General features: G+C 50.3%; 1 protein-coding gene and 1 pseudogene across 1 annotated transcript in view; one reads left to right on the forward strand and one right to left on the reverse strand.

The window, feature by feature from the left end:
- Positions 1-14,439, reverse strand: part of CPQ (carboxypeptidase Q) — a 2,019,872-nt gene that overhangs the window by 797,893 nt on the left and 1,207,540 nt on the right. The window lies entirely within an intron of this gene.
- LOC147724477 (proton-coupled zinc antiporter SLC30A2 pseudogene) lies at positions 12,121-12,723 on the forward strand (annotated as a pseudogene).

Genomic DNA, 14,439 nt, shown 5'->3' on the forward strand with positions numbered 1-14,439 from the left:
CCGGGCGAAAGGGAAGATGTGAGGCCCCCCTAATTGAATATTGCGTCACAAGAAGTGGCATCACAGAAAGTAACATCACAGTACTATTGATCTTATTTGCCATCACTGAAGCTAACTAATGTGAATATCGGTAATATGGACAAAAAGTAGAGGGGATGGAAAACAGGTGAGCAAATATCCAGATAAAAGGAAATATTGCAATCAAACAACCACACACACACAACCACATACAAACACACACACAACCACACACACAACCACAACACCACAACCACAACACCACACACACACTACCACACACACAACCACACACACACACACAACCACACACACACACAACCACACACGCACAACCACACACACACCACACACACAACTACACAAACAACCACACAAACAACCACACACACACAACCACACACACACAACCACACCAAGCATTGGAATAGCCAATAGGTCTCGCCTTTGGGAACTTATAAGTGTTTAGCCATGCAACAGTTAATGTGGTTGCACCAAAGATATTGTGCTGCATAACTAAATACTTAGAAGGTCCCAAAAACGAGACCTATTGGCTATGCCAATGCTTGTTTTTATAACCCATAATATGCAAACCCAGTCACAGTGGTGTGTTTTTACATGACAACAGGTGGAGTCAAGAAGACAGTACTACCCTGATCAGTTCCAGGGATTCAAAGATCACTAAATGTAACTGAGACACTTCATTGTATATTTGACCTGTGTCAACGAAATTCCAGCTCTAAAACAACACAATCATGGGAGAGCATCCAGATGCATACTTATCTCCAAGGTATCAGACCTGGGACGTAAGGTGTTCGAACTATCTAGTAAAAAATAAAATATTTACATTCTAATACTATATGGTTGATGTTGAAGCACTAAAGGTCAAATTTGGATATTACTGAACACGTATTTGAATCACGGGGATGTTTGTCACCAAAAGATACATATAATAATGCTAAAAAGTTAGGTATTAACCTCTGGCACAGCTGAAAACTGTTGTGGGCGGAGAATGAGCACGGTAGCCAAGGATGTTAAAGCGAGACCCAGGTCAAAATTTAAAGCGTAGAGTACTTTTTTAAAAGGTCCACTATACTTAAACGGTAAGGTGCTGTTGCGTTCTACTAGTAACTTATGAACGTGGTTTCTACGGCAACTGATTTTGCTTCACTTACTTCTTTTAACGTCTCTGCTTCCTGCCCAATAGCCACCGATGGCTATGGTGCCCACTGCCATGACAAAGATGATAATCATATTGTAGTCCAGGCTAGGCTCAATAGAGGCATACATTGCCACCTTCACTGACTTGCCAAATGTATCACCAATATATGAATGAGTCCTACTTAAAACTTACACTCCTGCTGCGCTTTCTGAAACAGACACCAAAGGCTACAAGGCCCAGGGAAGGGGGCCCCCACACTATGACCTTGCAGCTCCATCCAGTGCTTGAAGGCCTTGGGAGGGGGGCCCCCTCCCATGGGCCTTCAAACAGTAACAAGGCACTTCCCAAAATACTGCTGAGAGCTCATCAGAGTACAAAAAAAAGCAACAAAAAAAACCTCAGTAGAAGGGGTGTTCTTTAGTAGTGGACAGAAAATAAAGTGGTAGCTGTACCTAGCTTAGATGGCAACGAGAACGGTAAATATTTTTATGTTTTGTATGTAATACTGCCCCCGTGTCAGATCAGTATGAGTCAGATAGTGTTTCTGCACAAATGAATTAATTGCTTTTAATTTATCGAGCTAGGAAGAATGTATCGACCACTGTATGTCACAGGCATTATTATTAACAAACTTTAGCTGTATTCAATGAAGATGAGAGACACTGCCCTATTAAGATTCGAAGGCTGCTCCCTCCTCCCCTCACCCACCTCCTTTTACCTGTGTCCGGCTTGTGCTGGAACCAAAGGGGCCTTCTGTTGCCTAGATACAAAATGCACAAACAGCGCCGATAATGGTCGGTACTTAACCGAGGCGCTGCACTGCCCCTGACATTGTGAGGCCAACATAATTGCTGGCCCAGCCATTGTGCCGTCCCCCATTCAGGTTGTCGCTTCCCCCACCCGTAATGTAATCAGGTGAGGCAGGGGGCCCTGTGGTGGGCTGAGGAGGTGTGACCTTTCACAGGGGAGTGAGGCCCCCTGAGCGCGAGGCCCTGGGCAGCTGCCCACACTGCCCATGCCTAGCGCCGGCCCTGGTGCTAAGTATGAGATGTGCCCCCCTGCTGTGAGTAGCTTTGAGTCACTGTATTGAAGTTTAAGAGTACGTAAATATGGGGGAGCTACGTCATGCTATGTGTTCACTTCTCATGTCGCCTAAGCGAACGAAGACTCGATTACATCACATTTGTCAACCTCTCAGAAAGGTTTATTACCCAAAGATAATAAACAAACACATACTGCTAGTGTCTATCCTATATCGCCTCAGTCTCTATTGAGCGGCTGTATCCTGCCCCCAGTTCAAATCCCCCCCCCCCCCACCGCACACAAAGTAACCACTCAGACCCTCGCAACCCAGATGCCTTTATATCAGATCCATCATTTCTTTACTTTGTTCATGTATTTAGTTTCAAAACCGTTCAGACCACCCCCATCTGTCACATGTACGAGTCCCATCTAGGAATCTGAATCAGTAGGTACAGAGATTCAGATCTAAGTATGAGGGCCAGAACTAAAGGGCAGGTCCTCTGGGAGGCACCTTAGTACAAAATCCCCAACCTACTCACTTTTGACGTGGGAACGTGTCTTCATTGCCATCGTTTTCTACAGCAGAGACTGATTAAGGGTGGTGTCTTCTTCCGGCGAATGTACCAATAGGGTTATTTTGGCAGCCCACAGCCCCCTTCCTCCAATAAAAGTGCCTTTGTAATGGGCTTTTAAAGTAAGGGGCGGTGCCAAGATGGCGGCGTGAGCAGACGTGTTGCTCTACCACTCCCGCCGACGGCCAGCTAAAAGCACCGGCTTCGGCTGTTTACGGGTCCGCTGACCCTATCATGGGAGCAGTCCTGGTCGAGGGAGTAGACTGTCCTGTCCGAGCGGACAAGTAGCGGTCCCGGCAAGCAAGGTGCGGGCGAGGCCGAGCAAGTGACCGAGAGTGCACCCCTCCCACAGGATTTGAGCGAAGAGGCCTGGTGTTCCCTGGCGGGAGAAGGTTCCGCTGAGCGGCAAGCCGACAGCCCCGAGATAAATTCGGAGCAGAGGGGGCCACCCGAGGTCCAGCGGCACTCCTGATGTGGTAGCGGTCGGCTACAGTCCAGGGCTGCACAAGTGGAGAGCTGGCGGCTGAGGTAAAGGAGGGCCGAGCCGCCATCTTGGGAAGTTCCGACACAGCCCACAGCACCGCGCGCATGGTCGAGGGCCCGGTAGTGGTGTCTGGGCCCTCCCGTGTCAGTGTGGTAGGAAAGTCGGGGCAGGCCCGCCGCGTAACACCTGTGGGGGGCATTGGTAACCCCGGGGCGCAGAAACGCCGGAGCCTCGCAGCAGGAGGAGGAGCCTGGTCAGAGCCCGAGTCACCTGCGGCGCCGAGTGGCCACCCGCTAATTCCAGCAGCGGTTCACCGGTGGTGAGTACTACCACGGTCCAAGGGGTGCACTGAGAGGACCCGCGGAGAGGCCCAGGGATGCTGGACATGGTGATTTGCCACTGGGAGTGGTGACCGGGGGCCCAGCAGTGTGCTGGCAGAGAGCGCCATTCCCAACGCTCTGGGTCCTAGAATGACTTGGAGCCAGAGGGGGGCCCTGGGATTCGAGAGGGGGCCCGCTGTGATAGGTGCGACTGGCAGGGCCCGGTGGCGGAGGTCTTGGCCCTGAGGATCCCCATATTGCCGGGCGGGACCCGCGGCCATTTCCTGGCCTGTGACGCTCGCAGCACGTATTTTGGGGGATAGCAGAGGCTGCGAAAGAGATCGCCTCGGCGGACGGCTGGTCATCATCAGACCCTGGAGTGTCCTGGCGTAGGAGTGGATTTGGGGGGCCGCCTGGTGACTTCGATGGAACAGTGGCAGCTGGCAAGCCTGAGGTGCGTGGCAGATTGGCTCGTGGTGTTGCCTAGTGGGCCTATCGGAGACACTGGTGGGGACAGACCGGCAAGAGGTACACGGAGCACCCAGCTGTGGACACAGCACTCATTAGAGCAGGTTGGAGAGCATTGGGAGCAAATAGCCTGGCGCCTCAAGCTGATCTGGCATAGTCCGTGTTGCGGCCCACTGAGTAGACCTCCTCGGCAAGGTCGGGCCTCGGAGAAGGGTGAGCAGTCAACCAGGCCTCCTGAACTTCTTGAGTGCTGCCAGGCGGGGGGGGTGCACCAGGCGGGTGACTCCTGCGGCGCACGGAGCGCACTATGTCCATCTCCAGGGTGCGCAAAGACAAAACTTTGAAAGTCTTGTTTGCCAAGGCCCAGGCGAGTCAACAACACACGGACATGGCTTTGAACTCTGCCCGACCCGCCTCGGATCGGGCAAAAGGTTCAGAACCTATCACCAAGGTCTTTTTAGAATCACTGTTTACTACTCTGAGGGACAATATCCACACATTGAAAAAGGAATTCACGGAGGAGAACAAGGAGGTCCGCAGAGACGTGGACGGCATAGGGGAGCATGTGGCTGAGTTGAAAAACAAGAGTAACGGGAGAGACACCGAAATTGAGGCATTACAACAGGAGATTTTTCGGATCCACGACCAACAAGTTGATCTCCAGATACACCTTGAGGACCTGGAGAACCGTTCTCATCGACATAATGTACGGATCCGGGGAGTGACACTGACCGAAGACACTAGAGACCTGTTAGGATTCACGAGGGAACTCTTCAATCGCATTTTGGGGCACCTATTGGAGTCAGACCCCCGACTAGACAGAGTAAATAGGGTGGGACCCTTACGCCCCGCGTCGACTCCACCGCTGGACATTCTAGCATGTGTGCAGGACAAACGCACCAAAGAAGAAATCCTCCAGAAAGCCCGGCAGTTACATCCCCTGTCCTTCCGAAACCAGTCCCCGGTTCTGTTCCAGGACTTGTCCGCCCTCACCCTGCAGAAGCGCAGAACCTTAAAGCCATCACGTCACACCTTCAGCTACGCAACATTTCCTACAGTTGGGGCCAACCATTTCGCCTGGTGTTCAAACTGGACAATAAGCTCTATCAGCTCCGATGTTTGTCGGAAGCATGCCGCCTGCTGGGTATAGATCCACCAGCTGAAGAGAGTGAGTCGATGGGCCAAGCTGTGGAAACGGATGACTCTAAGCCCCGGTGGCGCCAGCAAGGCAGACGGCGTCGCTTAAAGAAGCCCCCTGCAGCCGAGATTAGGGATGGCCAGCTCGCCGCGGTGGAAGCAGTCTCATCCGAGTTGACCTCGCCCCACCCTAGCTGACTTTTATGATTTACTACAGCTATTTGTTTACTTGTTTCTCTTAGTAGGCCGTTGGGGGGAGGAAGGGCTGTTGTGAATTGATCAAACTATCCCGTTGTACTACATTCCCAATCACCTGGATGGACAATGTGTTTCGGAGTACTTGGTTTCATGTTCTGGGGGAAGTTTCTTTTCGGGAGGGGGGGATTGGTGGGAGGGGTCAGTGTTCCTTGTCCACCATGCGCCTGGGGTTGAGATAGACACACAACTCCTAGTCTTTTTAGAAAGGCAGACGCTCTTGGTTTTAGTTTGTGCAGCGCTAGTGCGGTTCTTCTGCCTTCTGTCACCCTTGTAGAGTAGATGCTGACCACAGAACTTAAGGTACTCACTTTAAATGTAAGGGGGTTGAATAATCCTGTGAAGGGTAAATCGGTCCTTTCCTGTTTAGAGCACTCACAGGCGGACATTTGTCTCCTGCAGGAGACACACCTTTTACAGAGGGACTGCCACCGCCTTCAGTCCCGAAAGTTCCCACATCAGTTTTTCTCTTCAGGCAACACTAAAACAGCAGGAGTAGCTATTCTGGTGGCCCAGAGGTTTAAGGGGAGGATCATACAGAAGGAGGCTGAGATAAAAGGAAGGCTGTTGACGTACAGGTTTGCTCTGGGGGGCTACACGTTCACTGTTGGCTCAATCTATGCCCCTAACAAAGGCCAAGAAAGGTTCTTTCACTCTGCCCTCACAGACGCTACCGTCACCCCAGATCACCACATTCTTTGGGAGGGGACTTAAATTTGGTGTTTGACAATACCCTAGATAGGTCATGTTAGCACTCCTCGCAGACAGGCAATCTTTCTGCGGAGGGACTAGCCTGTCTTCATGACCTAGGTTTTAAAGATTTATGGCGCAGTTTTCATCCCCAGGAATGTGCATACTCATACTACTCTAATGCTCACAAAACATACGCCCGTCTAGATTAACGGCTGGCGTCGGCTTCAATACAGGCGTTAGCAACTGAGGTGGAAATCAGGGTTGCCTCTCTCTCTGATCACGCCCTGGGGACAGTTGTGCTTGCCTTCCCACCAATTCAGCGCGCGCAGCTGACATGGCGACTTAGAGAGACTTTACTACACCGCAAAGAGGTAGTCACAAGAGTACAGCGCGTCATCACGGATTACCTCTCTGACAACAGCAACACAGTCACCACACTTGCTACACAGTGGGCAGTGCTGAAGGCGGTCTTACGGGGCGAGTTTATAGCGATTTTTGCAGCGGATAACGCCAAACGCAGTCACAAGCGTGAAGAACTCATTCAATGTACAAGGGAGTTGGAGCAAATGCACCAACGAACAGGGGCCCCCGCGTATTGTGGCAAGTTAAAGCTGTGCGGCAACAATTGGCAGCTATCGATCAGGACAGGGCGGAATTTGCGGCGCTGAGACTTCGGCATGCCTATTATACGATTGGGGATAGGTGTGGACGATTGCTAGCTAACAAATTGCGTGAAGCACGACAGCAACAAAAAGTTCAGGAAATTCTTTGGTCGGACGGCAGGTGCGTCACGGACGAACCTGGTATCGCAAGTGCTTTTAGTGAATTTTACACCAACCTCTATTTATTTATTTATTTATTTATTTATTTGCAGGTTTGTATAGCGCTAGGAATAGACTCCCGCAGGAGTATCTCCACGCTTGAGACAGCCGGCACGCAAGTATAGAGCAGTAGAATTGAAATTCTAAAACCCTCTGAAACAGTTACCTAATTCTAAAACAAAAGACTGGCTTAACTAATTTTGACTAAACAAGAAAGTTTTCAATTGTTTCCTAAAAAGGAGATGGTCGGGGCAATGTCTCAGTAAAAGTGGAAGCGCATTCCACAAAATAGGACCCACCACCGACAGGGCCTTACCACCCAATCTAGTTCTACTGATCTTGGGTACACTCAGCAACAGCTGTTCACTAGACCTAAGAGTGCGAGTAGGGACATATGGTACAAATTTTCTGGCCAAATAGTCCGGTCCTAGATCATGTAGACCTTTATGTATAATACAGCAGGTCTTAAACTTCACTCGTTGACGTATGGACAGCCAGTGAAGTTTATTCAGCAGAGGTTTAGATGGAGATCTAGGGGGGGCATTAAGAACCAGCCTGGCTGCTGTGTTCTGCACTACTTGCAAGCGGTCTAGTACCTCTTCATTTGCACCTGCCAGAAGACCATTACAATAATCAAGACGGCTGATTACTAAAGCCTGAACCAAAGTTCTTCTGAAGGAGTCCGGGAGGAAAGGGAATATCCTACGGAGGAGACCTAACATATGAAAACAGGATCCCACAATGCTGTTACCATGTTGTTTCATAATCAACTCCGGTTCCAACCGTACCCCCGGATTCTTGATTATTAGCTTAGGTTCGGGGACTGGGACTAAGTCCAGTGGCCACCAGTCAGGGGACCATTGGACCCTTGCTTCACCGAAAAGCATCACCTCAGTCTTACCAACGTTACATTGAAGAAAGTTGGAAGACATCCACCGAGATACTGCTTTCATCCCCTCGGAGAAAGATTGTATAACCTCCGGTGTTAGTTGTTTAAAGGGAAAAAGCAGCTGCGTATCGTCAGCATAGGACACTGGACAGAAACCGAAGGCTCTGGTTATATCTGCCAAGGGGGCCACGTAGGTGTTAAAAAGAGTCGGGCTCAAACAGGATCCCTGAGGAACCCCCTTGGTGATCTTAACCTCTTCCGACCTGAATTCACCCATGGTGACACATTGGGTGCGGTCGGAGAGAAAGCTCTTTATCCAGTCCAGTGCCTTGCCGCCGATTCCATTCACAGTCAGTCGTTCGATCAAGATGTTGTGTGAGATGGTATCGAACGCTGCCGATAAATCCAGCAGCACCAGGACAACGGAATAACCACTGTCCTGGTACATGCGGAGATCATCCGTTATCGACAGCAGGGCCGTTTCGGTACTGTATTTTGGCCTGAAACCTGACTGTAAGGGATCAAGGCTTCCCGATTGTTCAAGGTAGTTGGACAGATGTTTATTTGTGTGCTTTTCGATGATTTTCCCCAAAAAAGGTAGCAGGGAGATCGGCCTAAGATTAGACATGTTGGTCCAAGGGGAGGAGGTGTTCTTCCTAATCGGTCTGACTAGGGCCTTTTTCCATTCTCGTGGGACACTTCCTGTTGTTAGTGAGAGATTCACCAGTCTCTGAATATCAGGACCAAGTGTTCTCCCTAACGGTCCCATTAACCTGGCTGGTAATAAATCAGACGGGCTCCCACTTTTAATGTCATTGAGCAGCTTCTCAACCTCTGACAAAGAAATCTCAGGAAAATTATCGAAGGTGTTGGAATTAGTGGACACAGTTTGCACCAGTATGTGATTATCCTGGCTAGTCATGGCTGGGATCAGTGCCTCTATCTTTTCATAGATAGCATCAATTTTTTCGGTTAAAAAACTCAAAATATTGTCACAAAGATGTTGTGATGCCATATCCGCACTTTCGCATGCCACAGGTTTTAAAAAGGTATTTACAATCTGGAAGAGTACTTTCGAATCATTGCCTGCTGCCTCTAATTGCGAGGTGACATAGTTCTTATGTGCAGATCGAATGGCTTTATGATAGGTGTTTGTAGCCTTCTGATGATTGATTTTGTCTTCCTCCAAGTGCGACTTTCTCCATATCTTTTCAGTCTTCCTAGCCATGCGCTTAAGGCTTCACAGTTCTTCAGAAAACCAAACCTCCTGTTTCCTAGCAAGACACTTTTAAATGTGTTAGCGGGGCAATCTGCTGCACCGCAGTGTTAGTGGCTGAGTCTAGTTTTGAAAGTGCAGTATTAATATCATCAGTAGCCATAATAAGAGGAGGAACATAAGCCTTTTTAAAATTTTCATCGGTTATTTTATGCCATTGCCTTCGTTTAAGCGGAATTTGTACAGGAAGATTGGAACATGTGCCTATCTCCGGCATTGAGAACTCAAGCACAAAATGATCTGTCCAATTACACTGTTTGGGCGTATAGCATTCAATACCAGAAAAATTGGAGAGAATCAAGTCTAAAGTGTGACCTGCCAGATGCGTAGGTCCACTATTACGCTGTTTCAGTCCTATTAAAGATAAGTCAGTCAAGAAGGATTTGGCCTCACTATTATTTTCTATCTCACTATGAATATTAAAATCACCAACCAACAGAAAATCTTTATCTAGGCAAACATGCGGGGCAAGTGCTTCCACTAACTGTTTAGAGGCACCTTTTGCCAGCTCCCCTTGAAGGACTCGGTTGGGGAGGCTTTCCTTGACTCCGTCCTGTTACCTTCCCTTACAAAGGAGTAGGCCGAGCATCTAGAGCGCGACATTCGTCCGGAGGAAGTTATCTCTGCCACCTCACGCCTTAAGGTGGCCAAAACGCATGGCCCGGATGGTTTTCCGGCAGTCTTTTATAAGACTTTCTGTGCACAGGTCCTCATGTGCCTTTTTAACACCTTCTCAGAGCCCGGGGCGATACCAGGAGACCTCCTACAGGCATCCATAGCTGACATCCGTAAGCCGGGGAAAGATAGGTCGCAATGTGGTGCATACCGCCCCATCTCGCTCCTTCATGTGGATCTTAAGTTATACACTGGGATATTGGCGGCCCGGCTCGTGCCCCATATGGGAGGCTTAGTCGACCCAGACCAAGCAGGATTCATCCCGGAGCGGCAAACTTCAGATAACACTAAGCAGGCCCTGTACCTCATTGGAAAAGCGACTTGAACGCGAGGAGAATTTTTGATGTTGGCTATTGACGCTGAAAAAGTGTTTGATAGGGTACATTGGCCTTATCTAGAGAATGTCCTGGAGAAAGTGGGTTTGGGTGCAAAGTTCCGCACATATGTACTGAACTGTTACAAGTTCCCGACGGCTGCAGTTCGCGTTAATGGGCACACGTCCCCCCGGTTCCCCATGGAGAGAGGCACTAGGCAGGGGTGCCCTTCGTCACCCCTCCTTTTCACCCTTTACATGGAGCCCTTGGCACAGAAGCTGTGGCTTAACCCACAGGTGGCAGGGATCAAATTTGGGGGCTATGTCCATACAATCAGCCTCTACGCCAGGGGTCTCCAACCGGTCGATCGCGAGCTACCGGTAGCTCGCCGAGACCCTGTGAGTAGCTCGCCGAACTGCTGCTTAATTTAGTAGCCCATTAGTTTTATTTTGGGCTATTTAGGCTTATTTCCGTGTCTGTTGCCCGCCCTCACCAAACGCAGCTGCTCTAATCGGCTTGCACTTAGATGGGGTGGGGCGGGCCGAAGAGGATGACGTTCCTTTGCTGCAGTCTCGCAGTGGAATGGTGACGAGGGCCGAGTGCACCGAGGGATACTGAGTGGTGTGGCTGTTGGAAATAAACTTGGGCCCGGTAAGGGAGAAACAATGGGCAGGGGAGGGTCAGTGCTGCGAGAGGGTCAATCAGCTGAGGTCATCGAGAAGGGTCAGCTGAAGAGGAGGAGGGGACTTTGCAGCCGGTGCAAGAGTTTTGCACCCCTTCCCCCCCAGTCCCCCCCACACACACACCCTCCTCCCCCTTTGCACAGGCCGGGCTCGGGCACTATGAGCTCTGCGACCACAGCAACGGCGGGACCGAGCCAGAGAGGGGCGGGGGAACCAGAGCGAGGCTGGAGCAAAGTAGGTCTTTGCTCTCAGTTCTTGCCATCTGGGTGGTGACTTGATAATCTCTGGTTTTGTGACTACGAGATTGAAGGTGGTGTTAGGAGAGGGGCTGGAAAGAAAGAGAGAGAGGGGATGGAGAGAAAGAGAGAGGGGGCTGGGGAGGGACAGAGGAGCCGGAGAGAGACAGAGAGGGGCCGCTGGAGAGACATGGTGAGGGGCAGGACAGACAGGGGCAGGAGGGGACAGTGGTGCTAGGGAGAGTCTGGGGCGCTAGAAAGAGAGTGAGAGAGAGAGGGGCCGCTGTACTGAAAGAGACCGCGAGGAGCAAGAGAGAGAGGGGCTGGGGAGAGACAGTTGGGGCGGAGAGAGACAGTGAGGGGCAGACAAGAGAGGGGCTCGGGAGAGACAGTGGAGGCGCAGAGATACCGTGAGAGGCATGACGGAGAGGGGGCCTGGGGGAGACAGTAGGGGTAGGAGGAGAGAGAGGGGCTGGGGAGAGACAGTGGGGATGGAGAGAGACAGAGGGTTCAACGAGAAGATTGTCGAGATGTAACCAACAGACTTAGGACGTAGACCGGGAGAGAGGGGGGCAAGGAAAGAGTGAGGGAGAGCCAGAGACGGTGAACAGGGCTCAGGACAGGAGCAAGTGCAGGATAAGGGCAGTGTAGGATTAGAGAAGGGGCAGGGAGCATGGGCAAGGTGCAGTAACATAGAGCGTGTCCGGGAGCCAGGACAGAGTGCAGGGGTTGGGACAGGGAGCAGTGGCAGAAAGGCAGACATGTTGGGCAGAACAAGGGACAGGGGGGAGTGCAGCGATAAAGGACAGTGATGAGCAGGGCAGGGACAGGTGCAGGGACCTTAGCCATGGATATGCAGTGAGTAGGGAGTGGGACAGAGGCAGGGTCCTGTAGCACAGAACCGGACAGACAGGGGGTACCGGAAGCACGGAGTGAGAGCAGGGGAGGATAGAGAGCAGAAACAGGGTACAGGGTGCAGGGGGCGATAGCATGGGCATGGAGCCAGGCAGGGAGAGGGCACCGGAAGCACGTGGTGAGAGTGGGCAGGGAATATTATGCTAATCACCTCACCATTACGAGCAGTTAAAATCGTAATGGTGGGTTTTATCCTGCATCAGACTGGGCATGGTCATAGTCATGGCCCTACGGAAGGATCACATGAACATTCGCACAAGACCACCCCCGAGAAGGAGCAGAGCACCAGTGTGCGAGCTGTCTTCATTCATGTTGTGGGGGACCTGGTGCAGAGCGTTGGGGTACTGGGGTACTGGTGGCTTCTTACGTCATCTACTTCAAGTATAAAATTGTGGATCCCATCTGTACGTTCCTAGTCTTTTCCATCCTGGTCCTGGGGATCACACTATACTTGCCATACTGAGGGATGTGCTGCTTGTACTGATGGAAGGGACTCAAGGGGCGTAGAGTAGACTTCCGTGCTGTGAAGGAATCTCTGCTGCGCATCCCGAGACTGAAGGCGCTGCACAGCCACCACATCTGGGCACTAACTGTGTCGCAGCCAATGCCATCGGTGCACATTGCGATCAATAAAGATGCTGATGTCAAGGTATTGCTCAAAGAAGCCAGCACCCAGTTACAGAGCAAATTTACCTTCCACACCGCGACAATCCAGATTCCACATTGAGAACTACTTGGAGGATATGAAAGACTGCTCTGAATGTCGAGACCCCTGTGACTGAAGACTTCCTGTTCGCCCTTAGCAAATAGGCTTGATTGATGGACCTGTGCAACACAGCTGTGTGTGGGAACAAGTCAGAGGTGCAGGAGGCCTTTTGACAAAAAAAGGTTGTTGTTACACTGATGCTAGCTTTCTGACTCCTGCCTTCACTTCAATATAACATCCAATAGTTGTCACCAACGTCCCCTGCCATGCCCCATTTAAGCTTCTACCTCTCAAGCTGGTCCATTCTGTACCTGTGCTGACTGAACCAGAGGTGGGCTGGACCACAATGTGCCTTTTCACTGGCCTCTGTGTGCTCTTCAGGGACACAGGCAGCTCTGGCTTCCCAGCTCTGGCCTCTCCACAGTCAGGCCTTGACTGTTTCATGGTGTCGTGTGGCCATTCAGGATGTTATGTATGGTTGTTTTGTGGTCTGTTTGTGTGACAATTTTATTGGTTGGTAGTCTGTGCCAATGCTTTTCTGTGGGTTTTTGGATATTTGTGTGCCGAGTTTATTGGCTAGTGGGCTGCTTATATTGTAAATTTTTCTGATAGTACCAAACATTGCCTGCTGCAAGCACAAATAGTCAAGTAGTCTTCCATACCTTGAAAAACACCGTCCTACAACATGTCTTAGTTTTACTTATTTTGCAAATGTGGGACACTTTTTTTTAGCTATTTCATTTGCCTGCACTATATTTAATAACATAACAGGTCTAGTTGCAAAGGGCACGATTACCCGAAGGTGTCCTGGAGCTGAATAACAGATGTTTATTGTTACCCAACTCAAGGCTATTCATTATATCAACCTCAAATGGATGAAAGGATGAGTGGACCTGCAGGGATTTAAACGTGTAGCCATGAGGTCAAGCACAGGCCACTGCAGTGGCTGCTTTATTGCAGTGAGCCATCAGACCCGGCTTATGGGCTGCTTTTAATTTGGTGCCAGAGCCTCTTTTCTGTCCCATTATGACAAGCATCAGCCTCCGCTTGCACGGCTTGTGCTTTTGTTGTGTCACTGTTGTGGCTTGTGCTTTAGCTTTTTGTCTCACTGTGCTGCAGAAGGCAGTGCACATGTAAAAAGGGAAAAAAAACGTTGTTTCTTTCAGTGTTATTGTGTTGAAGCCACAGTATGGGGCCCATGGGCTCTGAAGAAATAGGCTTAACGTCAATAAAACTGGGCGAGGGGGGTCGCTCGAAAATTGTGCGAGTTGCTTGGAGTTTAGTAGCTCATGACGATTTTCACTGACCAGAAGTAGCTCACACTACACAAAAGGTTGGAGACCCCTGCTCTACGCTGACGATGTCCTGATCTCACTGGCTAACCCACGAGAATCATTGCCTGCTTCACGGATTTAGAACTTTTTGCACAAAGTTCCGGCTTCAAAGTTAATATGAGCAAGTTGGTGGCTCTTGACCTGTCTCTGGAAAAGTCCACTGGAGAACACCTACAGAGCTCATTCCCCATTTAGCTATCACGTACCTGGGAATTCAATTGGCTCCCTCACTTATCAACACGGTTTACATTAACTATGCCCGGCTGCGACAGAAAATTAAGCTGGAATTGGGGCCTGGGAAACACTACCCTCTGTCATGGTTGAGCAAGATAGCTGCGGTCAAAATGACCTTTCCCCCTCAGATTTTATACTTGTTCCGCACTATCCCTCTCCGACTACCGACGGGTTGGATACAGCAAACTCAATCGTAATTGGCCCAGTTCAATTGGAATGGGCGA

This window comes from Lissotriton vulgaris, chromosome 4_1 (assembly GCF_964263255.1).
Source record: "Lissotriton vulgaris chromosome 4_1, aLisVul1.2, whole genome shotgun sequence".
In the NCBI taxonomy this organism is placed as follows: Eukaryota; Metazoa; Chordata; class Amphibia; order Caudata; family Salamandridae; genus Lissotriton; species Lissotriton vulgaris.